Below are 24,947 nucleotides of genomic sequence, written 5' to 3' on the forward strand. Positions count from 1 at the left end.
CAAAATACTTCCGCTCATAAGTCAAGCCATTGTTTTAAATCAGAAGAGAAAATGTCAACCAAGGGAGAAGAAAAGAAAGAAAAAGTCACACTACCCTCCACAAAGCAAAACAAAGCAAAACAATAAGGTTTGACAACCCTCCCCTATTTTGGACCACCCCTCCCCCCAGTACAATCTGTCCCTCAGTTCCAGTTGTGGTTTCAAAGTTTGAACCCTTTCAAAGCAGAAAGCTCACCCCCTCTTTCTTCCCTCCCTCCCTCTTCTCCCTCTTCCCTCCCTCCCTCTTCTCCCTCTTTCTCCCCTCCCTCTTCTCCCTCTTTCTTCCTCCCTCTTCTCCCTCTTTCTCCCCCCTCTTCTCCCTCTTTCTCCCTCCCTCTTCTCCCTCTTTCTCCCCTCCCTCTTCTCTCTCTTTCTCCCCTCCCTCTTCTCTCTTTCTCCCCTCCCTCTTCTCATTCTTTCTCCCCTCCATCTTCTCTCTCTTTCTTCCCTCCCTCTTCTCTCTCTTTCTCCCTCCCTCTTCTCCCTCTTTCTTCCCTCCCTCTTCTCCCTCTTTCTTCCCTCCCTCTTTTCCCTCTTTCTTCCCTCCCTCTTTTCCCTCTTTATTCTCTCTTCTCCCTCTTTCTTCCTCCCTCTTCTCCCTCTCCTCCCTCTTCTCCCTCTTTCTCCCCTCCCTCTTCTCCCTCTTTCTTCCCTCCCTCTTCTCCCTCTTTCTCCTCCCTCTTCTCCCTCTTTCTTCCCTCCCTCTTCTCCCTCTTTCTTCACTCCCTCTTCTCCCTCTTTCTTCCCTCCCTCTTCTCCCTCTTTTTCCTCTTTCTTCCTTCCCTCTTCTTCCTCTTTCTTCCCTCCCTCTTCTCCCTCTTTCTTCTCTCTTCTCCCTCTTTCTACCCTCCCTCTTCTCTCTCTTTCTCCCCTCCCTCTTCTCCCTCTTTCTTCCCTCCCTCTTCTCCCTCTTTCTTCCCTCCCTCTTCCTCCCTCTTCTCCCTCTTTCTTCCCTCCCTCTTTCTTCCCTCCCTCTTCTCCCTCTTTCTCCCCTCCCTCTTCTCCCTCTTTCTTCCCTCCCTCTTCTCCCTCTTTCTCCCTCCCTCTTCTCCCTCTTTCTCCCCTCCCTCTTCTCCCTCTTTCTTCCCTCCCTCTTCTCCCTCTTTCTTCCCTCCCTCTTTCTCCCCTCCTCTTCTCCCTCTTTCTTCCCTCCCTCTTCTCCCTCTTTCTCCCCTCCCTCTTCTCCCTCTTTCTTCCTTCCCTCTTCTCCCTCTTTCTTCCCTCCCTCTTCTCCCTCTTTCTTCTCCCTCTTTCTTCCCTCCCTCTTCTCTCTCTTTCTCCCCTCTCTCTTCTCCCTCTTTCTTCCTTCTCTCTTCTCCCTTTTGGTCCCTCCCTCTTCTCCCTCTTTCTTCCCTCCATCTTTCTTCCCTCCCTTTTCTCCCTCTTTCTTTCTTCTCCCTCTTTTCTCCCTCTTTCTCCCTCCCTTCCCTCTTCTCCCTCTTTCTTCCCTCCCTTCTCTCTCTTTCTCCCTCCCTCTTCTCCCTCTTTCTTCCCTCCCTCTTCTCCCTCTTTCTCCCTCTTTCTTCCCTCTTCTCCCTCTTTCTTCCTCCTCTTCTCCTCTTTCTTCCCTCCCTCTTCTCTCTCTCTTCCCCCTCCTCTTCCCCCTCTTTCTTCCTCCCTCTTCTTCCCTCTTTCTTCTCTCTTCTCCCTCTTTTCCTCTTCTCTTTCTTCTCTCTTCTCCTCTTTCTCCCTCCCTCTTCTCCCTCTTTCTTCTCTCTTCTCCCTCTTTCTCCTCCCTCTTCTCCCTCTTTCTTCCCTCCCTCTTCTCCTCTTTCTTCCCTCCCTCTTCTCCTCTTTCTCTCCCTCTTCTCTTCTCCCTCTTTCTTCCCTCTTTCTCCCCTCTTTCTTCTCCTCTTTCTTCCTCCCTCTTCTCCCTCTTTCTTCCCTCCCTCTTCTCCTCTTTCTCCCTCCCTCTTCTCCCTCTTTCTTCTCCTCTTTCTTTCTTTTCCTCCTCTTCTTCTCCTCTTTCTTCCCTCCTCTTCTCCCTCTTTCTTCATCCCTCTTCACTCTTTCTCCCTCCCTCTTCTCCCTCTTTCTTCCCTCCCTCTTCTCCTCTTTCTTCCCTCCCTCTTCTCCCTCTTCTCCCTCCCTCTTCTTCCTCTTTTTCCATCCCTCTTCTCCTTTTTCTCCCTCCCTCTTCTCCTCTTTCTTCCTCCCTCTTCTCCCTCTTTCTCCCATCCCTCTTCTCCCTCTTTCTCCCTCCCTCTTCTCCCTCTTTCTTCCATCCCTCCCTCTTCTCCCTCTTTCTCCCCTCCCTCTTCTCCCTCTTTCTCTCCATCCCTCTTCTCTCCCTCTTTCTCCCCTCCCTCTTCTCCCCTCTTTCTTCCCTCCCTCTTCTCCCCTCTTTCTCCCTTTCTCCCTTCCTCTTCTTTCCTCTTTCTCCCTCTTCTCCTCTTTCTTCTCCCTTTTCTCCCTCTTTCTTCTCCCTCTTTCTTTCTCCCTCCCTCTTCTCCCTCTTTCTCCCCTCCTCTTCTCCCTCTTTCTCCCATCCCTCTTCTCTCTCTTTCTCCCCTCCCTCTTCTCCCTCTTTCTTCCCATCCCTCTTCTCCCTCTTTCTCCCTCCCTCTTCTCCCTCTTTCTTCCCTCTTCTCCCTCTTTCTTCCCCTCCCTCTTCTCCCTCTTTCTCCCTCCCTCTTCACCCTCTTTCTTCCCTCCCTTCTCCCTCTTTCTCCCCTCCCTCTTCCCTCTTTCTCTTTCTTCACCCCCTCTTCTCCCTCTTCTTCTCTTTCTTCCCTCCCTCTTCTCCCTCTTTCTCCCCCCTCTTCTCCCTCTTTCTTCTCCCTCTTCTCCCTCTTTCTCCCCTCCCTCTTCTCTCTCTTCTCCCTCCCTTCTCCCTCTTTCTTCCCTCTTTCTTCCCCTCCCTCTTCTCCCTCTTTCTCCCTCCCTCTTCTCTCTCTTCTCCCTCCCTCTTCTCCCTCTTTCTTCCCTCCCTCTTCTCCTCTTTCTTCCCTCCCTCTTCTCCCTCTTTCTTCCCTCCCTTCTCCCTCTTCTTCTCCCCTTCTCTTCTCCCTCTTTCTTCCCTCCTCTTCTCCCTCTTTCTCCCTCCCTCTTCTCCCTCTTTCTCTTCCCTCTTCTCCCTCTTTCTCCCTCCCTCTTCTCCCTCTTTCTCCCCTCCCTCTTCTCCTCTTTCTTCCCTCCCTCTTCTCCCTCTTTCTCCCTCCCTCTTCTCCCCTCTTTCTCCCTCTTCTCCCTCTTTCTTCCCCTCTTTCTTCCCTCCCTCTTCTCTCCCTCTTCTCCCATCTTTCTCCCTCCCTCTTTCTCCCCTCCCTCTTCTCCCTCTTTCTCCCCTCCCTCTTTCTCCCTCCATCTTCTCCTCTTTCTTCTTTTCCTCCCTTCTCTCTCTCTTTTCTCTCCCTCTTCTCCCTCTTTCTTCCCTCTTTCTTCACCCTCTTTCTCCCTCCCTCTTCTCCCTCTTTCTCCCATCCCTCTTCTCCCTCTTTCTCCCTCCTTCCCCTCTTCTCCCTCTTTCTTCCCCTCCCTCTTCTCCCTCTTTCTTCCCTCCTCTTCTCCTCTTTCTCCCTCTTTCTCCCTCTTTCTTCCCTCCCTCTTTCTCCCCTCCCTCTTCTCCCTCTTTCTTCCTTCCCTCTTCTCCCTCTTTCTTTTCCCTTCTCCCTCTTTCTCCTCTTTCTCCCTCTTTCTCCCATCCCTCTTCTCCCTCTTTCTTCCCTCCCTCTTCACCCTCTTTCTCCCTCCCCTCCCTCTTTCTCCTCTTTCTTCCCTCCTCTTCTCCCTCTTTCTCCCTTCCCTCTTCTCCCTCTTTCTCCCCTCCCTCTTCTCCCTCTTTCTCCCATCCCTCTTCTCCCTCTTTCTCCCCTCCCTCTTCTCCCTCTTTCTCCCCTCCCTCTTCTCCCTCTTTCTCCCCTCCCTCTTCTCCCTCTTTCTCCCCTCCCTCTTCTCCCTCTTTCTCCTCCCTCTTCTCCCTCTTTCTCCCCTCCCTCTTCTCCCTCTTTCTCCCCTCCCTCTTCTCCCTCTTTCTTCCCTCCCTCTTCTCCCTCTTTCTCCCCTCCCTCTTAACCCTCCTCTTTCTTTAATCCCTCTTCTCCCTCTTTCTTCCCTCCCTCTTACCTCTACTCCCTCTTCCCCTCTTTCTTACCTCCCTCTTCTCCCTAGTTTCTCCTCCTCTTCTCCTCTTTCTCCCCCTCCCTCTTCTCCCTCTTTCTCCCCTCCCTCTTCTCCCTCTTTCTTCCCCCCTCTCTCCCTCTTTCTTCCCCCTCTTCTCCCTCTTTCTTCCCTCCCTCTTCTCCCTCTTTCTTCCCTCCCTCTTCTCCCTCTTTCTTCCCTCCCTCTATCTCCCCTTCTCCACTTTTCAATTCAGCTAAGAGTTTCAGTCCCTTTCTCTTGTGTGTTTATTTGCTGGAAATGACCCTCTGAGGATCGTGAAACAAGGCCCTCCCTCTCTGGGATGGTAATTAAGGATGATTAGTTGGTACTCTTTCTTCCCTGCCTCTTCAAGTCCCTCTTTCTTCCCTCCTTTGGAGTCCCTGACATCTCCCCTGTGTTTGACTTCTAAACAGTCTTCGTCTATAAACACTCCCAGACCCATTACCTCCCTCTTTCTTACCCAACCTGCTGCCTGTTAGAAGATTTAAAAAATGTCATGGAAAATTCTATATTTTTATTAAAACTATTTTTCCTTCTCTTTAGTGGATAGTGGATAGATTAACCCCTGTTACCTCTAGTGGGAACCCTGTCATTCCCTGCCAGGCCACTGTCTACATAGTTCTCGACAGGAAAAACCCAAAATCTACGAGGCGGGTCAAACCCTCTCCCAGACATGTTAATCTTACCCTCACTTAACCTGCTGTATGAGGATGGTTACGGTTAACCCTCCTCTAGTCCCCTTTCTTAACCTCCTAGTTACCCTCTAACTCCAGGATGGTTAATCCCCTCCCTCTTCTCCCTCTTTCTCCCTGTCCCTCTTCTCCCTCTACTGAGGATGGTTAATTAACCCCTAGTTACTCCCTACTTTTTATTCCCCCTCTTCTCCCTCTTTTAATTAACCCCTAGTTACCTCTACTGAGGATGGTTAATTAACTCCCTCTTTCTTCCCTCCCTCTTCTCCCTCTTTCTTCCCTCCCTCTATCTCCCCTTCCCAAGAGCCAGTTCAATTCAGCTAAGAGTTTCAGTATGTTTGGCTTGTGTGTGTATTTGCTGGAAATGACCCATGAAAAAAAAAAAGATCCTGAAACAAGAGCGCAGCATATCTCTGGTATCTAATTAAGGATGATTAGTTGGTACAAGGCATGCACAGGATGGATCTTGATCTGTCCAAAACAAGTCAAAGTGAAAATCAGAAGGGAGCTTTGGAGTGTGAAGAATGACATACTGTACTTTGTGTTTGACTTCTAAACAGTCTTCGTCTATAAACACATTGAGACGCCATGTACCTTATATGATAGATATGGAGCCGTTGCACCCAACCTGCTGCCTGTTAGAAGAATTAAAAAAATGTCATGGAAAATTCAATATAAATTTTATTAAAACTATTTTTCCTTCTCTTTAGTGGATAGTGGATAGAAAGATTGTATAAAAGTGGGAAAGCTAGACATTCCTGTCATTCCCTGCCAGGCCAATACATAGAAGAGAGATCGACAGGAAAAACACAAAATGGACGAGGCGGGTCAAACTCTCCCAGACACTGTCAATCTTACATCACTGTAACAATGCTGTATGAGTATTGTACGGTTAACCCTTAGTTACCCCTAGTTACCCCTAGTTACCTCTAGTTACCCCTCATAACCTCCAGTTACCCCTAGTTACCTCTAGTTACCCCTAGTCACCTCTAGTTACCCCTAGTTACCCCTAGTTACCTCTAGTTACCCCTAGTTACCTCTAGTTACCCATAGTGACCTCTACTGAGGATGGTTTATTAACCCCTAGTTACCTCTACTGTCTACTGAGGATGGTTAATTAACCCCTAGTTACCTCTACTGAGGATGGTTTATTAACCCTAGTTACCTCTACTGAGGATGGTTTATTAACCCTAGTTACCTCTACTGAGGATGGTTTATTAACCCCTAGTTACCTCTACTGAGGATGGTTTATTAACCCTAGTTACCTCTACTGAGGATGGTTAATTAACCCCTAGGAGTTACCTCTACTGAGGATGGTTAATTAACCCCTAGTTACCTCTACTGAGGATGGTTAATTAACCCCTAGTTACCTCTACTGAGGATGGTTAATTAACCCCTAGTTACCTCTACTGAGGATGGTTAATTAACCCCTAGTTACCTCTACTGAGGATGGTTAATTAACCCCTAGTTACCTCTACTGTCTACTGAGGATGGTTTATTAACCCCTAGTTACCTCTACTGAGGATGGTTAATTAACCCCTAGTTACCTCTACTGTCTACTGAGGATGGTTAATTAACCCCTAGTTACTCTCTACTGAGGATGGTTAATTAACCCCTGAGAGGATGGTTAATTAACCCTAGTTACCTCTACTGAGGATGGTTAATTAACCCCTAGTTACCTCTACTGAGGATGGTTAATTAACCCCTAGTTACCTCTACTGAGGATGGTTAATTAACCCCTAGTTACCCTACTGAGGATGGTTACCCTACTGAGGGATGGTTAATTAACCCCTAGTTACCTCTACTGAGGATGGTTAATTAACCCTAGTTACCTCTACTGAGGATGGTTAATTAACCCTAGTTACCTCTACTGAGGATGGTTAATTAACCCTAGTTACCTCTACTGAGGATGGTTAATTAACCCTAGTTACCTCTACTGTCTACTGAGGATGGTTAATTAACCCCTAGTTACCTCTACTGAGGACGGTTTATTAACCCCTAGTTACCTCTACTGTCTACTGAGGATGGTTAATTAACCCCTAGTTACCTCTACTGAGGATGGTTAATTAACCCCTAGTTACCTCTACTGTCTACTGAGGATGGTTTATTAACCCCTAGTTACCTCTACTGTCTACTGAGGATGGTTAATTAACCCCTAGTTACCTCTACTGAGGATGGTTTATTAACCCCTAGTTACCTCTACTGTCTACTGAGGATGGTTAATTAACCCCTAGTTACCTCTACTGAGGATGGTTTATTAACCCCTAGTTACCTCTACTGAGGATGGTTAATTAACCCCTAGTTACCTCTACTGAGGATGGTTAATTAACCCCTAGTTACCTCTACTGTCTACTGAGGATGGTTTATTAACCCCTAGTTACCTCTACTGAGGATGGTTAATTAACCCCTAGTTACCTCTACTGTCTACTGAGGATGGTTAATTAACCCCTAGTTACCTCTACTGAGGATGGTTTATTAACCCCTAGTTACCTCTACTGAGGATGGTTAATTAACCCCTAGTTACCTCTACTGAGGATGGTTTATTAACCCCTAGTTACCTCTACTGAGGATGGTTAATTAACCCCTAGTTACCTCTACTGTCTACTGAGGATGGTTTATTAACCCCTAGTTACCTCTACTGTCTACTGAGGATGGTTAATTAACCCCTAGTTACCTCTACTGAGGATGGTTAATTAACCCCTAGTTACCTCTACTGTCTACTGAGGATGGTTAATTAACCCCTAGTTACCTCTACTGAGGATGGTTTATTAACCCCTAGTTACCTCTACTGTCTACTGAGGATGGTTAATTAACCCCTAGTTACCTCTACTGAGGATGGTTAATTAACCCCTAGTTACCTCTACTGAGGATGGTTTATTAACCCCTAGTTACCTCTACTGAGGATGGTTAATTAACCCCTAGTTACCTCTACTGAGGATGGTTTATTAACCCCTAGTTACCTCTACTGTCTACTGAGGATGGTTTATTAACCCCTAGTTAATAAACTGACCGTGACCCAATAGCCCAGAATAAGCACCCATAATAATGCTCATGAAATTGATTACACTGAAAACTGATAGTCCCATTGTTAATTTACCATCGGTTGAATGTTGTCCTAAACAATGAAGGTACAAGTAACTAAAGTTACCCTGAAATGTAATGAGCCCTGGAAAGGCTTCTCTTTAGTGGCCTGACAGAGAGGCGTGTGACCTGACCGGTCACCCTATAGGTCCTGGTCTAAAGTAGTGCACTACCCTATGGGTCCTGGTCTAAAGTAGTGCACTACCCTATGGGTCCTGGTCTAAAGTAGTGCACTACCCCTATGGGTCCTGGTCTAAAGTAGTGCACTACCCTATGGGTCCTGGTCTAAAGTAGTGCACTACCCTATGGGTCCTGGTCTAAAGTAGTGCACTACCCCTATGGGTCCTGGTCTAAAGTAGTGCACTAATCTATGGGTCCTGGTCTAAAGTAGTGCACTAATCTATGGGTCCTGGTCTAAAGTAGTGCACTACCCTATGGGTCCTGGTCTAAAGTAGTGCACTACCCTATGGGTCCTAGTCTAAAGTAGTGCACTAATCTATGGGTCCTGGTCTAAAGTAGTGCACTACCCTATGGGTCCTGGTCTAAAGTAGTGCACTACCCTATGGGTCCTGGTCTAAAGTAGTGCACTACCCTATGGGTCCTGGTCTAAAGTAGTGCACTACCTATGGGTCCTGGTCTAAAGTAGTGCACTACCCTATGGGTCCTGGTCTAAAGTAGTGCACTACCCTATGGGTCCTAGTCTAAAGTAGTGCACTAATCTATGGGTCCTGGTCTAAAGTAGTGCACTACCCTATGGGTCCTGGTCTAAAGTAGTGCACTACCCTATGGGTCCTGGTCGAAAGTAGTGCACTACAAAGGGAATAGGGTGCTATTTGCAATGCAATCTTCGTTTAGATATGTTTTTATTCCAAGAAGCTAGCTAAGCTAAGTGGCACTAGCATGATATAATACAGTCACAACCAAAAAGCCTGGCCCAAGTTCATCACCCTGAAGCCTGGCCCAAGTTCATCACCCTGAAGCCTGGCCCAAGTTCATCACCCTGAAGCCTGGCCCAAGTTCATCACCCTGAAGCCTGGCCCAAGTTCATCACCCTGAAGCCTGGCCCAAGTTCATCACCCTGAAGCCTGGCCCAAGTTCATCACATTGAAACCTGGTCCAAGTTTATAACACTTAGGGAAAAGATACTAGAGAAGTTCACCAAGTTCAAGGACTGGTGCTGACGCTAAATCGGTGTGTGTGTGTGTGCTTGTCTGTTGACAAGGTCATTAAGATGTTTGCCTAGTAACGCACTGGCTTGGGTCAGTATTTTATTGGCAACTTTCCTGAAAAGCAAAGAGAACATTGGCTGAGGGGATGATCTGGCCCAAGCAGACGAGGGAGATATATTTACAGTAACATTAAATCAACCAGCGCAACGCAACCAATTCTCTCTTTGGACGTGAACCCAAATGAACTTTCCTTTTCAAAACCGTCCTAAAAATAATACCACAGGGATGCGTGCCCGGCCCGGCCCACACCGGTCCAGTTGAACAGCTAGCAACAGAAGCAACGATAGCAATCCAATAGGTCGTTATCAATAAAACGTCACAATCAAATAAAATTATTTATATTTTTGTTATTTTATAAAGCTCTTTTAACAATCAGCTGATGTCACAAAGTGCTTATGGAGAAACCCAGCTTAAAACCCCAAACAGAAAGCAATGCAGATATAGAATCACGGTAGCTAGGAACTCCCTAGAAATTAAGTGTACTTCCTTGGTTTGATGATGTGCAGTCTTTGGAATCAGTGAGGTCCCCTCCATCTCCACAGCAACAAAAAAAAACAACATCAATGGTAGAGTTCGTCCTGCATGGCCCGGTGACCCGGGTGAGCGGAGTCTGCACATTTTAGGCCATTTCATTGGCCCTTATGTGAAATCTCCACCCACCCAGGGCGCAGTATAATGCAAAACGAACTCCACCACCGACATCATTCTTGACCGTGGAAAGGGAGGGGACCCCACTGACTCCAACGTCCGCACCCCGTCTGGCCTGTTTTCTTAGAACAGACACTAGGCTAGTAATTCAGTGGTTCTCAAACCTCTCCTCACTCGGGGAACCCCAGACATTTCACAGTTTTGTTGTAGCTCTGAACTACCTCACCTGATTTACCTATTCAAGGCCTTGATGATTAGTTGACAAGTTTAATCAGATGTGCCCTCTCTGGAGGTTGTCCTTCTGGAAGGTTCTCCCATCTCCACAGAAGAACTCTGGAGCTCTGTTGGAGTGACCATTGGGTTCTTGGTCACCTCCCTGACCAAGGCCCTTTTCTCTGTTACATCTGCTCCTGCCACGCCCTCTACTGCTCATCCTGTCTCCTTGACCTGCAACCTGTTCCATAATCAAGACCTCTACAAATACTCAGTCCTGCCACTTCCATACTGCCTGATCGTAATCTCTGCTCAGTCAGTCTACGTTTCTAGCCGTTTGTTACTATTTAGATCCTGTTATGCTGTTGTGCCTGTTTTCCTTGCCCAACACAGTTTTCTCTCTGCTACAGTTCTGCCCGCCCTGACTTGGTCCCTGTCTCGTCTCCTGCTACTGCTCCCTTGGATTCCCTCCGGACCTGCTTACCCTGTCTCACCCCTCTGCTCCAGCCTCAGCCTCCGGACCTTACCCTGTCTCAACCCCTCTCGCTCCAGCCTCAGCCTCCGGACTACCCTGTCTCAACCCCTCTCGCCCCAGCCTCAGCCTCCGGACCTTACCCTGTCTCAACCCCTCTCGTTCCAGCCTCAGCCTCCGGACCTTACCCTGTCTCAACCCCTCTCTTCCCAGCCTCAGCCTCCGGACCTTACCCTGTCTCAACCCCTCTCGTTCCAGCCTCAGCCTCCGGACCTTACCCTGTCTCAACCCCTCTCGCTCCAGCCTCAGCCTCCGGACCTTACCCTGTCTCAACCCCTCTCGCTCCAGCTTCAGCCTCCGGACCTTACCCTGTCTCAACCCCTCTCGCTCCAGCCTCAGCCTCCGGACCTTACCCTGTCTCAACCCCTCTCGCTCCAGCCTTAGCCTCAGCCTCCGGACCTTACCCTGTCTCAGCCCCTCTCGCTCCAGCCTCAGCACCTTTTTACCTTGTCTCAACCACTCTTGCTCCAGCCTCAGCCTCCGGACCTTACCCTGTCTCAACCACTCTCGCTCTAGCCTCAGCCTCCGGACCTTACCCTGTCTCAGCCCCTCTCACTCCAGCCTCAGCCTCCGCACCTGGTTTCCTGCAAGCCGCCCGACCTTACCCTGGCCTGCACTCCATCTTCCATCTCTCTGGAATAGATCAAATACCTGGAACGGCTGGGGGTTCCTGAGGAGAGGTTTAAGAAACAATGGACTAATTTACCGAATACTGCAGAAAGGATTGCACTATTCAGAGGGAATGTGATTTGGGGAAAAGTTTAATCTTTTTCACCGCCTCCCACGCCACCTTCGCACCTACGTGGAGATTCCCTCTTTTACTACTTTTTCTATCTTCACATTTGAATTCCATGCTGTCACTGTCACTTGTCCACTCAAGCTTAACATTGTTTTAGCCTATCGACTACCAGGTGCCCTCCTCAATGAGCTTGGCACCTTGATAAGTTCATTTCCCGACCTCACCCTTTCCCAGCCCCCCTCTCCCTCCCCCCTCTCACAAAGCAGTTCACTTGCCCTCATCTTTTACTCGAGTCTGTTCACCCACTAATCTAACTGTAACCCCCCTCCAGGTCTCTGATTACTACTTAGTTTCATGTTCTCTCCATCTTTCCTCCAACCCTAATCACTCAGCCCCTACCCAGATGGTCTCTCTCTCTCTCCCACTACTCTCTCCTTTTCTATCCTTTCATCTCTCCCTTCTGCTTAATCCTTCTCCATCATGTCTCCTGATTCTGCCTCTTCGACCCTACTCTCCTCCCTTTCTGCATCCTATGACTCTGTGGCACTGTCCACTCTCCTCCCGGCCGGCTCGACCCTTCCCTTCCCTCCCCTCCCCTCCCCTCCAGCTCCGTGGCTGAGTGACTCATTGCGATCTTACAGAACGGGGCTGCGGGCAGCTGAGTGAAAATGGAGGAAAACTGATCTTCAGGAGGACCTATCATCCTTTCACTCCCTCCTCTCGTCCTTCTCTTCCTGTGTATCCACTACTAAAGGCACTTTCTATGACATTTTAATAACCCCAGGCAACTATTTTCCACCTACTCCTCCTTCCTTCATTCTCCACACCCTCCCCTTCCCTCCGCCCTCTCTTTGAAAAGAATGGTTGACGACATCCGCTCCTCATTCACTCAGTCTATTGAGTCCACTGGTCTCACTCACACAGAACTACCGAACAGTCGACTCCTCTGGCATCAGAAACTACAGACCGGTATCCCTTCTTTCTTTTTATTTCCTGTCTCTGACCAACTCTCTCGTTATCTCTCTCAGAAATATCTTCTTTACCCTAACCAGTCAGGCTTTTAAGACAGGTCACTCAACTGAAACAGCTCTTCTCTGTGTCACAGAAGCTCTCAGCACTGTCAAACCTGCCTCTCAGAGACTGCGTGATAAACACCCTCTCTGAATGGTAGGAGACCACAGCCCTCTGACCTCTGTCTCAGCATAGAGCAGGGAATTGAATTCCCTTTTCACGCTACAGTATCCTGCCGAACCGTTCTGTGCAGCAACTAAGGATGTGTCACCAGGACAGTGCAGTTTGGCTCGGCTCAGCTTGGTACAGTAGTGTGAAAATTGAATTAAAAGGCCATTCCCATTGGGACATGGTTCATCCAGCTGTTCAATAGTGGGATGCCTGTCTGCCTGAATGAGGCGGGTCTGCAGCTTACGTCAAAGAGTTTCATTCTTGGGTGTCCTGTCCTTAAAACCGGTTTGGAGTTATTGGCGATTAAGTTGCAACGCAAACAAAAGCATTACATTTCTGTGCTCGTTTATTCTAGAAGCTTCAGTAATAGGCCATGTGGCTCAGCAGACAGTAGGAATCAGGAGAGTTTAGGATAAGGGAAACAGTAAATAGACAGGACTGGACGTGTGGTCTTCAGCTACCGTGATGACAACACACGCATGGACGCATTTGTGGTCTTCAGCTACCGTGATGAACTCTGAAGAAGCCAGAAGGAGAAGACGAGGGACACAAGGCATATTCCCACTAACACTAGGCTTATTCCCACTAACACTAGGCTTATTCCCACTAACACTAGGCTTATTCCCACTATCACTAGGCTTATTCCCACTAACACTAGGCTTATTCCCTCTATCACTAGGCTTATTCCCACTATCACTAGGCTTATTCCCACTAACACTAGGCTTATTCCCACTATCACTAGGCATATTCCCACTATCACTAGGTATATTCCCACTATCACTAGGCATATTCCCACTAACACTAGGTATATTCCCACTAACACTAGGCTTATTCCCACTAACACTAGGCGTATTCCCACTAACACTAGGCTTATTCCCACTAACACTAGGCATATTCCTACTAACACTAGGCTTATTCCTACTAACACTAGGCTTATTCCCACTAACACTAGGTTTATTCCCACTAACACTAGGTTTATTCCTACTAACACTAGGCTTATTCCCACAATCACAAGGCTTATTCCCACTATCACTAGGCTTATTCCCACTATCACTAGGCTTATTCCCACTAACACTAGGCTTATTCCCACTATCACTAGGCATATTCCCACTAACACAAGGCATATTCCCACTAACACAAGGTTTATTCTTACTAACACTAGGCTTATTCCCACTAACACTAGGCTTATTCCCTCTATCACTAGGCTTATTCCCACTATCACAAGGCTTATTCCCACTAACACTAGGCTTATTCCCACTAACACTAGGCATATTCCTACTAACACTAGGTTTATTCCCACTAACACTAGGCATATTCCCACTAACACAAGGTTTATTCCCACTAACACTAGGCTTATTCCCACTATCACTAGGCTTATTCCCTCTAACACGAGGCTTATGAGGGAGGAGAGGGAGTGAGGAGAGGGAGTGAGGAGGGAGCGTGAGGAGAGAGAGGCTTTAGTACTAGCTAGCTGTTTTTTTATGTTTGATGTGGAGGGAGCGAGGTAAGGGAGGTGAGGGAGTGAGGAGAGGGAGCGTGAGGAGAGGGAGCGTGAGGAGAGGGAGGCTTTAGTACTAGCTCGCTGTTTTTTATGTTTGATGTGGAGGGAGCGTGAGGAGAGGGAGGCTTTAGTACTAGCTCGCTGTTTTTTATGTTTGATGTGGAGGGAGCGAGGTGAGGGAGGTGAGGGAGTGAGGAGAGGGAGCGTGAGGAGAGGGAGGCTTTAGTACTAGCTCGCTGTTTTTTTATGTTTGATGTGGAGGCTGAGGTCAAAAGGTTGTGGCAGCAGAATAGTGTTTATACTACACTGTTGTAACAACAGACACTGAAGCCAGGTCCCACATGGCACCCTATTCCCTTTATAATGTACTGGTTTAAATAGGACCTCGTCAAAAGTAATGCAATATATACAGGGAATAGGTTGCCATTTGGGACTCAGACGGACACAGGCTGTCAGTGGCCATACCACGATGTAATGGGAGATAGACAAAGGACACCGATACCCAGCAGTCACCGCTTCACTGCTCTGCATCTCTTGACTGTTCATTCAAAGTGTGTCAACAATATTATCAGAATGGTCTCCTAAGTAACCTATCAACTCTCTTTTCCTCTCTCTCCTCTTTCCATATCAGTCCCTCACAAGATCTCCAAGTGTTCATAGAGCCAGACTCTCTCTCTCTGTCTGTCTGTCAGTCAGCACTGGCCCGGGAAAGAGAGAGCAAGAGAGAGCGAGCGAAAGAGAGCTAGAGAGAGAGAGAGAGAGTGAAAGAAAGAGAGCGAGAGAGAGAGAGACAGAGAGCGAGAGCGAGAGAGAGAGAGACAGAGAGAGAGAGAGAGAGAGAGAGAGAGAGAGAGAGAGAGAGAGAGAGAGAGAGAGAGAGCAGGACCATAGGGGACCAATCAGAATGAACCTTTATATCAGGGACCATAAGGGACCAATCAGAATGAACTGTGAAGTCATTATCACCGTGCACGTGAGTTGTATATGGAAGACCGACCACTTTCACCACACCAGACATAATTCATATTCAGACCATGGCTTATAATTCCAATGGGATTGTGTATTGGGGAAGAACAGCTTCAGTGCCAAGCGTGTGCTAAGACTTTGTATGTGTTCTAATTGGCACCCTATTCCCTATGTAGTGCATTACTTTTGACCAGGCACCCACATCAGCCCTGGTCAAAAGTAAACTGTCCCCTATGGTCCCTGTTAAGAGGTACAGGGTCCCCTATTGGCCCTGGTCAGAGGTACAGGGTCCCCTATTGGCCCTGGTCAGAGGTACAGGGTCCCCTATTGGCCCTGGTCAGTCCTATTAGAGATGACATAATGTCTGCCCTGGTCCTCAGTCCTATTAGAGATGACAGGGTAATGTCTGCAGAGGTACAGGGTCCCCTAGTCCTATTAGAGATGGCATAATGTCTGGTCAGAGGTACTCCCCAGTCCCTGGTTAGAGATGACATAATGTCTGTTACTCCCCTATTGGCCCTATTAGAGATGACATAATGTCCCCTATTCCTCAGTCCTATTAGAGATAACATAATGTCTGTTACTCCCCAGTCCTATTAGAGATGACATAATGTCTGCAGAGGTACTCCCCTAGTCCTATAAGAGATGACAGGGTCCCCTATGTCTGGTTACAGGGTCCCCAGTCCTATTAGAGATGACAGGGTAATGTCTGGTCAGAGGTACTCCCCAGTCCTATTAGAGATGACATATTGGCCCTGTCTGTTACAGGGTCCCCTATTGGCCCTGGTAAGAGATGACATAATGTCTGTTACCCCTCCCCCCTACTGGCCCTGATCAGAGATGACCCCTAATGGCTGCTCACTCCTACAGGGTCCCCTATTAGAGATGACAGGGTCCCCTGTTGGCCCTGGTCAGAGGTAGAGGGTGACATAATGGTCTGTTACTCCCCTAGTCCTGATCAGAGATGACCCCTAATGTCCCTGGTTACAGGGTCCCCTATGGTCCTATAAGAGATGACATAATGGTCCCCTATCCCTGGTCCTATTAAAGATGACATAATGTCTGAGACAACTCCTCATTATTCTGACATAATGTCTGTTACTCCCCAGTCCTATAAGAGATGACATAATGTCTGTTACTCCCCACTCCTATAAGAGATGACATAATGTATGTTACTCCCCACTCCTATAAGAGATGACATACTGTCTGTTACTCCCCAGTCCTATAAGAGATGACATAATGTCTGCTACTCCTCAGTCCCTCTCATATTAGAGATGACATAATGTCTGTCTATTCCTCAGTGATATAGAGGCCTATAAGAGATGACATAATGTCTGTTACTCCCCACTCCTATAAGAGATGACATAATGTATGTTACTCCCCACTCCTATAAGAGATGACATAATGTCTGTTACTCCCCACTCCTATAAGAGATGACATAATGTCTGCTACTCCTCAGTCCCTCTCATATTGAGATGTTTGCTCTATAACCTGTTAGTCCATATGCCTTGACACAGTGATATAGAGGCCTAAAGGCAGAGACAATAAGAAGACACAGTGATATATAGACCTAAAGGCTGAGACAATAAGAAGACAGTGATATATACTAGTTACCATTAGCCCACTACATCTAGCTAGTTACCATTAGCCCTCTACATCTAGCTAGTTACCATTAGCCCACTAGATCTAGCTAGTTACCATTAGCCTCTACATCTAGCTAGTTACCATTAGCCCTCTACATCTAGCTAGTTACCATTAGCCCACTACATCTAGCTAGTTAGCCACATCTAGCTAGTTACCATTAGCCCACTACATCTAGCTAGTTACCATTAGCCCACTACATCTAGCTAGTTACCATTAGCCCCATTAGCCCATACATCTAGCTAGTTACCATTAGCCCTCTACATCTAGCTAGTTACCATTAGCCCACTACATCTAGCTAGTTACCATTAGCCCTCTACATCTAGCTAGTTACCATTAGCCCACTACATCTAGCTAGTTACCATTAGCCCACTACATCTAGCTAGTTACCATTAGCCCACTACATCTAGCTAGTTACCATTAGCCCTCTACATCTAGCTAGTTACCATTAGCCCACTACATCTAGCTAGTTACCATTAGCCCTCTACATCTAGCTAGTTACCATTAGCCCTCTACATCTAGCTAGTTACCATTAGCCCTCTACATCTAGCTAGTTACCATTAGCCCTCTACATCTAGCCAGTTACCATTAGCCCTCTACATCTAGCTACATAGTGAACTTACATCCTCTCAGGCCAGGGACACAATGAATGAATTTATGATTGGATCAGAATCGTCGTTATAATCACTGACCAGTAGGGAGATATAGTCCAAATCCCAATCTCCATTCATGGCTAATTTAGGAAAGGAACCATTTTAGCTAGCTAGCTAGCCACCAGAAGACAACAACACAACGAGATGGCAACAATTCAAGTTTTGTTCTGTAAATTGTTTTTTTTTGCTGTTGGTGTGATGTGATTGACAGGATCTATTCACAGTTGAGCTCACTCAGTTTAGCTCAGCGATGATTGGCTATAATTATTATTATTCTATCAAGGGAGACCAAATGTTCACTGGCTTCCCTTGTAATTCAATGCAACAATATCATAGTATTTCTGGCCAGGCAGTATCCGATAGATAGAACCCGACATGTGAAGCCGATGTTAGCCTGGCGTTAGCAGCTCTTGTGTCAAACACACATTAGTTTACAATGGCGTCATGCAAAACAAACTGGCACATTTTCCAGCCCTATAACGACTAGTTCGGCAAGTTACCGGTCTTGTCAGCTCGCTTGCGCTCAGATGGGCTGGGGGTGGAAATATTTGAGGTGTGTCGTTAAAAACATGATCTAAAAGGGCCGATTTCAGGCAGCGCTGATTGGGATATTTAAGTCCAACCAAAAGCTGTTTTTTAGCGGTAGCGCTGTTGGTTATGGCATGAATTCTGACCGCGGAAACACAGCCTATCCAGCCGCGATGCACTCTGCCCATATGAACATGGAACAAGAGCAATCTAACGGACTTTTGGTGCCTCTATACTTCCTATTTAGAAACATTTTTTTTTAAAGTTTTTAAAAAGTTTTTTCCTAATTTGGTTTTATTTGGTTAAAAACCAAGCATAGCCTTCCCTCCTCTCAACGAAGGCTTATTTTTTGTTGTCCTGCCCAGTGCAAATCGCTAAGTAGTCAAGGCTGTCAATAAAGGGTTGGGCTCCTGAGACCGCTTGGAAATACATAAATCATCAAAGCTTGATTAAAATATAAAGTTGGACGGGAGTAAAACAGTTAACAGATATTCTCTGTTTTATCTACTCATTGTAGGCATGCTCACATTATTTCAGCCACGCAGATCCCGGTTTGGATGAGCTTATAACCCTCCATAGAGAAATGATGATGACTAAGTCTAACATAACTTATTTTAAAACAAGTTTGTTGTTTTCATTTTGTTTAGAATTTGAGATGATAATTATTTGTTTTCTTTTATTTAGGCCTTGTCAATAATGATTTTAAATCTTGCGGATTGACTATGTTTCGGCATGTCGTTGCTCAGCCATAATTTAATTTTACAGAAGGCCAACCCCGATATCAGAGAGAATGTTATTGAAGACGTGCGATGACTTAGAACAATGTGCCGCCCTGGGGCGGCAGCGCAGCCTAGTGGTTAGAGTGGAGGGGCGGCAGCGCAGCCTAGTGGTTAGAGTGGAGGGGTGGCAGGGTAGCCTAATGGTTAGAGTGGAGGGGCGGCAGGGTAGCCTAGTGGTTAGAGTGGAGGGGCGGCAGGGTAACCTAGTGGTTAGAGTGGAGGGGCGGCAGGGTAGCCTAGTGGTTAGAGTGGAGGGGCGGCAGGGTAACCTAGTGGTTAGAGTGGAGGGCGGCAGGGCAACCTAGTGGTTAGAGTGGAGGGCGGCAGGGCAGCCTAGTGGTTAGAGTGGAGGGGTGGCAGGGCAGCCTAGTGGTTAGAGTGGAGGGGGTGGCAGGGTAGCCTAGTGGTTAGAGTGGAGGGGCGGCAGGGTAACCTAGTGGTTAGAGTGGAGGGGCGGCAGCGCAGCCTAGCGGTTAGAGTGGAGGGGCGGCAGCGCAGCCTAGTGGTTAGAGTGGAGGGGCGGCAGCGCAGCCTAGTGGTTAGAGTGGAGGGGCGGCAGGGCAGCCTAGTGGTTAGAGTGGAGGGGCGGCAGCGCAGCCTAGTGGTTAGAGTGGAGGGGCGGCAGCGCAGCCTAGTGGTTAGAGTGGAGGGGCGGCAGCGCAGCCTAGTGGTTAGAGTGGAGGGGCGGCAGCGCAGCCTAGTGGTTAGAGTGGAGGGCGGCAGCGCAGCCTAGTGGTTAGAGTGGAGGGGTGGCAGGGTAGACTAGTGGTTAGAGTGGAGGGGCGGCAGCGCAGCCTAGTGGTTAGAGTGGAGGGGCGGCAGCGCAGCCTAGTGGTTAGAGTGGAGGGGCGGCAGCGCAGCCTAGTGGTTAGAGTGGAGGGGCGGCAGCGCAGCCTAGTGGTTAGAGTGGAGGGGCGGCAGCGCAGCCTAGTGGTTAGAGTGGAGGGGCGGCAGCGCAGCCTAGTGGTTAGAGTGGAGGGGCGGCAGCGCAGCCTAGTGGTTAGAGTGGAGGGGTGGCAGGGTAGACTAGTGGTTAGAGTGGAGGGGCGGCAGCGCAGCCTAGTGGTTAGAGTGGAGGGGTGGCAGGGTAGACTAGTGGTTAGAGTGGAGGGGCGGCAGCGCAGCCTAGTGGTTAGAGTGGAGGGGCGGCAGCGCAGCCTAGTGGTTAGAGTGGAGGGGTGGCAGGGTAGACTAGTGGTTAGAGTGGAGGGGCGGCAGGGTAGCCTAGTGGTTAGAGTGGAGGGGCAGCAGGGTAGCCTAGTGGTTAGAGTGGAGGGGTGGCAGGGTAGACTAGTGGTTAGAGTGGAGGGGCGGCAGGGTAGCCTAGTGGTTAGAGAGGAGGGGCGGCAGGGCAGCCTAGTGGTTAGAGTGGAGGGGCGGCAGGGTAGCCTAGTGGTTAGAGTGGAGGGGCGGCAGGGCAGCCTAGTGGTTAGAGTGGAGGGGCGGCAGGGCAGCCTAGTGGTTAGAGTGGAGGGGCGGCAGGGCAGCCTAGTGGTTAGAGTGGAAGGGCGGCAGGGTAGCCTAGTGGTTAGAGTGGAGGGGCGGCAGGGTAGCCTAGTGGTTAGAGTGGAGGGGTGGCAGGGTAGCCTAGTGGTTAGAGTGGAGGGGCGGCAGCGCAGCCTAGCGGTTAGAGTGGAGGGGCGGCAGGGTAACCTAGTGGTTAGAGTGGAGGGGCGGCAGCGCAGCCTAGCGGTTAGAGTGGAGGGGCGGCAGCGCAGCCTAGTGGTTAGAGTGGAGGGGCGGCAGCGCAGCCTAGTGGTTAGAGTGGAGGGGCGGCAGGGTAACCTAGTGGTTAGAGTGGAGGGGCGGCAGCGCAGCCTAGCGGTTAGAGTGGAGGGGCGGCAGCGCAGCCTAGTGGTTAGAGTGGAGGGGCGGCAGCGCAGCCTAGTGGTTAGAGTGGAGGGGCGGCAGCGCAGCCTAGTGGTTAGAGTGGAGGGGCGGCAGGGTAGCCTAGTGGTTAGAGTGGAGGGGCGGCAGCGCAGCCTAGCGGTTAGAGTGGAGGGGCGGCAGCGCAGCCTAGTGGTTAGAGTGGAGGGGCGGCAGCGCAGCCTAGCGGTTAGAGTGGAGGGGCGGCAGCGCAGCCTAGTGGTTAGAGTGGAGGGGCGGCAGCGCAGCCTAGTGGTTAGAGTGGAGGGGCGGCAGCGCAGCCTAGTGGTTAGAGTGGAGGGGCGGCAGCGCAGCCTAGTGGTTAGAGTGGAGGGGCGGCAGCGCAGCCTAGTGGTTAGAGTGGAGGGGCGGCAGCGCAGCCTAGTGGTTAGAGTGGAGGGGCGGCAGCGCAGCCTAGTGGTTAGAGTGGAGGGGCGGCAGGGCAGCCTAGTGGTTAGAGTGGAGGGGTGGCAGGGTAGACTAGTGGTTAGAGTGGAGGGGCGGCAGCGCAGCCTAGTGGTTAGAGTGGAGGGGTGGCAGGGTAGACCTAGTGGTTAGAGTGGAGGGGCGGCAGCGCAGCCTAGTGGTTAGAGTGGAGGGGCGGCAGCGCAGCCTAGTGGTTAGAGTGGAGGGGTGGCAGGGTAGCCTAGTGGTTAGAGTGGAGGGGCGGCAGGGTAGCCTAGTGGTTAGAGTGGAGGGGCGGCAGGGCAGCCTAGTGGTTAGAGTGGAGGGCGGCAGGGCAGCCTAGTGGTTAGAGTGGAGGGCGGCAGGGCAGCCTAGTGGTTAGAGTGGAGGGCGGCAGGGCAGCCTAGTGGTTAGAGTGGAGGGGTGGCAGGGTAGACTAGTGGTTAGAGTGGAGGGCGGCAGGCAGCCTAGTGGTTAGAGTGGAGGGGCGGCAGGGCAGCCTAGTGGTTAGAGTGGAGGGGCGGCAGGGTAGCCTAGTGGTTAGAGTGGAGGGGCGGCAGGGTAGCCTAGTGGTTAGAGTGGAGGGGCGGCAGGGTAGCCTAGTGGTTAGAGTGGAGGGGTGGCAGGGTAGACTAGTGGTTAGAGTGGAGGGGCGGCAGGGTAGCCTAGTGGTTAGAGTGGAGGGGCGGCAGGGCAGCCTAGTGGTTAGAGTGGAGGGGCGGCAGGGTAGCCTAGTGGTTAGAGTGGAGGGGCGGCAGGGCAGCCTAGTGGTTAGAGTGGAGGGGCGGCAGGGCAGCCTAGTGGTTAGAGTGGAGGGCGGCAGGGCAGCCTAGTGGTTAGAGTGGAGGGCGGCAGGGTAGCCTAGTGGTTAGAGTGGAGGGGCGGCAGGGTAGCCTAGTGGTTAGAGTGGAGGGGTGGCAGGGTAGCCTAGTGGTTAGAGTGGAGGGGCGGCAGGGTAGCCTAGTGGTTAGAGTGGAGGGGCGGCAGGGCAGCCTAGTGGTTAGAGTGGAGGGGCGGCAGGGTAGCCTAGTGGTTAGAGTGGAGGGGCGGCAGGGCAGCCTAGTGGTTAGAGTGGAGGGGCGGCAGGGTAGCCTAGTGGTTAGAGTGGAGGGGCGGCAGGGTAGCCTAGTGGTTAGAGTGGAGGGGCGGCAGGGTAGCCTAGTGGTTAGAGTGGAGGGGCGGCAGGGCAGCCTAGTGGTTAGAGTGGAGGGGCGGCAGGGCAGCCTAGTGGTTAGAGTGGAAGGGCGGCAGGGTAGCCTAGTGGTTAGAGTGGAGGGGAGGCAGGGTAGCCTAGTGGTTAGAGTGGAGGGGCGGCAGGGTAGCCTAGTGGTTAGAGTGGAGGGGCGGCAGGGTAGCCTAGTGGTTAGAGTGGAGGGGCGGCAGCGCAGCCTAGTGGTTAGAGTGGAGGGGCGGCAGGGTAGCCTAGTGGTTTGAGTGGAGGGGAGGCAGGGTAGCCTAGTGGTTAGAGTGGAGGGGCGGCAGCGCAGCCTAGTGGTTATAGTGGAGGAGCGGCAGGGCAGCCTAGTGGTTAGAGTGGAGGGGCGGCAGGGTAGCCGAGTGGTTAGAGTGGAGGGGCGGCAGGGCAGCCTAGTGGTTAGAGTGGAGGAGCGGCAGGGTAGCCTTCTTTCAGAGTGGAGTGGTTTTCACCAGGCCTTTTCTTTCAGAGTGGAGTGGTTTTCACCAGCCCTTTTCTTTCAGAGTGGAGTGGTTTTCACCAGGCCTTTCCTTTCAGAGTGGAGTGGTTTTCACCAGGCCTTTCCTTTCAGAATGGAGTGGTTTTCACCAGGCCTTTCCTTTCAGAGTGGAGTGGTTTTCACCAGGCCTTTCCTTTCAGAGTGGAGTGGTTTTCACCAGGCCTTTTCTTTCAGAGTGGAGTGGTTTCACCAGGCCTTTCCTTTCAGAATGGAGTGGTTTTCACCAGCCCTTTCCTTTCAGAGTGGAGTGGTTTTCACCAGGCCTTTCCTTTCAGAATGGAGTGGTTTTCACCAGGCCTTTCCTTTCAGAGTGGAGTGGTTTTCACCAGGCCTTTCCTTTCAGAATGGAGTGGTTTTCACCAGGCCTTTCCTCTCCTTTGTCAGGATAAAGTGAGCTGAAGGTCCTGACGTTCTTCATACCCAAGATAATGAACTGGGAGTTGGGTTTCACAAAGCAAAGGCCGGGACCCAGCATAAAGATGGACCCTTAACATCCAAAACACAAGAGCATTCGAAGCCAAATGAAATCAATGGAACACATAAAAATCCTCCTGAAGTCTGTTTATAACCAAATGATTCTACAGTACGTAACCAAGCAACATTCTTGTGGGACTGTTATGGTTTGTCTCCTTGGTGATCTTCATGAAGAAAGAACAGGAGTAAATGACAAAATTACATAATTATTGATAAGCCAAAGCACTTTCACCAGGTGATAGGGAGAAGGTAAACAAACGAGAACAATAGCTGTATCTGAAAACACACAAATTACCTGGGGAGTATTTACAGTGCTCTGGGAAAGTATCCAGACCCCTTGACTTTTTCCATATTTTGTTACGTTACAGCCTCATTCTAAAATTGATTACATTGTTTTTCCCCCCCTCATCAATCCACACACAATGCCCCATCAAATCAAATCAAATCCAATTTTATTTGTCACATACACATGGTTAGCAGATGTTAATGCGAGTGTAGCGAAATGCTTGTGCTTCTAGTTCCGACAATGCAGTGATAACCAACAAGTAATCTAACTAACAATTCCAAAACTACTGTCTTATACACAGTGTAAGGGGATAAGGAATATGTACATAAGGATATATGAATGAGTGATGGTACAGAGCAGCATACAGTAGATGGTATCGAGTACAGTATATACATATGAGATGAGTATGTAAACAAAGTGGCAAAAAGTGGCTAAACATGTGGCATAGATGATAAGAGTACAGTATATACATATAAGATGAGTATGTAGACAAAGTAAACAAAGTGGCATACTAGTGATATTACATAAGGATGCAGTAGATGATATAGAGTACAGTATATACATATAAGATGAGTATGTAGACAAAGTAAACAAAGTGGCATAGTTAAAGTGGCTAGTGATACATGTATTACATAAGGATGCAGTCGATGATGTAGAGTACAGTATATACGTATGCATATGAGATGAATAATGTAGGGTAAGTAACAGTATATAAGGTAGCATTGTTTAAAGTGGCTAGTGATATATTTACATCATTTCCCATCAATTCCCATTATTAAAGTGGCTGGAGTTGGGTCAGTGTCAATGACAGTGTGTTGGCAGCAGCCACTCAATGTTAGTGGTGGCTGTTTAACAGTCTGATGGCCTTGAGATAGAAGCTGTTTTTCAGTCTCTCGGTCCCAGCTTTGATGCACCTGTACTGACCTCGCCTTCTGGATGATAGCGGGGTGAACAGGCAGTGGTTCGGGTGGTTGATGTCCTTGATGATCTTTATGGCCTTCCTGTAACATCGGGTGGTGTAGGTGTCCTGGAGGGCAGGTAGTTTGCCCCCGGTGATGCGTTGTGCAGACCTCACTACCCTCTGGAGAGCCTTACGGTTGAGGGCGGAGCAGTTGCCGTACCAGGCGGTGATACAGCCCGCCAGGATGCTCTCGATTGTGCATCTGTAGAAGTTTGTGAGTGCCTTTGGTGACAAGCCAAATTTCTTCAGCCTCCTGAGGTTGAAGAGGCGCTGCTGCGCCTTCTTCACAACGCTGTCAGTGTGAGTGGACCAATTCAGTTTGTCTGTGATGTGTATGCCGAGGAACTTAAAACTTGCTACCCTCTCCACTACTGTTCCATCGATGTGGATAGGGGGGTGTTCTCTCTGCTGTTTCCTGAAGTCCACAATCATCTCCTTAGTTTTGTTGACGTTGAGTGTGAGGTTATTTTCCTGACACCACACTCCGAGGGCCCTCACCTCCTCCCTGTAGGCCGTCTCGTCGTTGTTGGTAATCAAGCCTACCACTGTTGTGTCGTCCGCAAACTTGATGATTGAGTTGGAGCGTGCGTGGCCACGCAGTCGTGGGTGAACAGGGAGTACAGGAGAGGGCTCAGAACGCACCCTTGTGGGGCCCCGTGTTGAGGATCAGCGGGGAGGAGATGTTGTTGCCTACCCTCACCACCTGGGGGCGGCCCGTCAGGAAGTCCAGTACCCAG

Source organism: Oncorhynchus keta, chromosome 8, assembly GCF_023373465.1.
Source record: "Oncorhynchus keta strain PuntledgeMale-10-30-2019 chromosome 8, Oket_V2, whole genome shotgun sequence".
Taxonomy (NCBI): Eukaryota; Metazoa; Chordata; class Actinopteri; order Salmoniformes; family Salmonidae; genus Oncorhynchus; species Oncorhynchus keta.